The sequence below is a fragment of the Poecilia reticulata genome, linkage group LG21 (assembly GCF_000633615.1).
Source record: "Poecilia reticulata strain Guanapo linkage group LG21, Guppy_female_1.0+MT, whole genome shotgun sequence".
NCBI lineage: Eukaryota > Metazoa > Chordata > Actinopteri > Cyprinodontiformes > Poeciliidae > Poecilia > Poecilia reticulata.
Genome location: NC_024351.1, coordinates 5,466,709 through 5,468,661, shown reverse-complemented (window position 1 = coordinate 5,468,661; position 1,953 = coordinate 5,466,709). Strand labels below are relative to the sequence as shown.

Genomic DNA, 1,953 nt, shown 5'->3' with positions numbered 1-1,953 from the left:
GGAAAATATACATTGTTGTGCTCACATGACCCAGGTTAGTTTAGTCAGATATTTGAAAAAATTACATTTTGTGTATATTTTATTCAAATTTTGTGCTTTATCCATGTTTTGTCCCTATTCTCACTGATTATATAAAATGTATTTAAACAGCAGTGACTGTTTTTCTGAGTTGATATTGAGAAACGATTGGTGGAAATAAAATCATCAGATGTTTTCATAGTTCACTGCACCATCATCTTTATGCTCTTGTGACAAAGAAAATACATATAATTAAATTTAGAAATAAAATTAATAAAATTAAAATTGTGTGTGTTAATATCTGTGACAACTGACGTCATAATAAAACATCACCAGCATTTTTTAGGAGTTAAACAGAACAAACCACTTTTTTCTTCACTTTGATAAATAATCTGTTTCAGAGCTTTTTGCCACTTGCTTCTATTTATGAAAATGAAGTATTTTAATTCAACAGATTATCAAACTGTTGTTTTTCTCCCAACTTTACCTTTAGTTCTTGTCCAAATGTTGACGCTCACAACAATTATTGAAAGAGCTGCTAAACCCACAGAGACGATGATGAAACGCCACAGAGCTGGAATAGAAATAAAAATAATTCTACATTTTTATGTGTATTAATAAAGAAATCCTAACATCATAACAGGATCCTGACATTTCCCTTCATTTTCTGTTTCGCAGGTTGATTAGTGACTCTCTCTGATGATCTTCCTGTTTTAATAAAGTCCCAACTTAGAATGGAGGTAAATATCCATCCATGATTTATTCATGTCAGAAAATCATCAAAATACAAATACTTTGGTTGTGTGCCATTTGTTCATAGTTACTGTTTTAAATAACTTAGTTATATTTTAACTCAGACTCTACTGTGTGAAAAACAACTGTGTTCCCATCATGCAGTGATTATAACGAACAATGACAAAAATGTCAATCTCCTCTGCCTGCTCCGTTTTGTCCTGCTGCCACCTGCAGAAATATGTTTTCTAGATCTGAATGCTCAGGTTTTCATGCAGTTGATTAGTTTTTTAAAGTCCTGACTCCTTTCGGTCGTGGGGTCACAAATCCTTCAATCCAAACATTTCGAAGTTGGATTTATTCTCATTTACTGTCACATTTTCAACCTGTTGAAGATTATTATGTTTCATAGAACCAGAAAACATTTAGATTCAAATTCCCATTTAGATTTGGCTTCTTGTTTTTCACCATATGGAGGAAAAACATTTGGCTGTGCACTCTAAAAATTGTTTCTGGCTGCAGTTCATCTAATGGACTTATTTACATTAATCTTACTTAATTCATTTGGTTTTTTGATTACAACTTTTTGTGTTTAATTAACTTAAAATTTACAAATCTAACTTAAATTAACTTAATTAACTTCAAGGATCTTTTTACTTTGACTTTTTTTTTTTACTTTGAGTTCAATGCCAGTTTTGTGTCCAATATCTGACCAACTCAATTCACTAAGTTTATCCAACTTAATTTAATAAGTGTTTTAATTCATTAGGTGTGTTTAACATATTTCATATGTTAAACACACTCATGTCCCTCTTACTCAAATCATTTTTTTTTCTAATAAACAATTCAGATGGCATTGACTTTTACAGAAAGTCAAACATTAAAATTTTTCCAAACTAAAAAAAATAAACKTATTTTTCCAGGTTCGACACAACCGACCAAAGTGACGACGACTTTGACAAGAGTGAAAATAACAAAGACTAAAAAGGCAATAAAACCCATAACAGGAAGTGATTCATCAAACTCTAAATGTAATGATGACWTTAATGTTTTATTTCAATGTTTCTGATATGTATTATTTTCCTTTTGTAATTTTTATTTTGATTCATTTTTAGAATTCTGTCAGTAGATTTATTGTAATTATTAAATATATTGAAAATATATTTAGAAAATGGAAGCTTTAGCGAAAGTTCAAGCTGGAAG

The 1,953-nt window shown here is 30.0% G+C and overlaps 1 long non-coding RNA gene across 1 annotated transcript in view; it reads right to left on the bottom strand.

Moving 5' to 3' along the window:
• Positions 1 to 505: 505 nt before the first annotated feature.
• The window catches only part of LOC108165748 (uncharacterized), a 4,017-nt gene continuing 2,569 nt past the window's right edge, over positions 506 to 1,953 (bottom strand). Inside the window, exon 2 of the long non-coding RNA XR_001776076.1 lies at positions 506 to 592. This is a non-coding gene — a long non-coding RNA (uncharacterized LOC108165748). The remainder of the gene's footprint in view (positions 593 to 1,953) is intronic.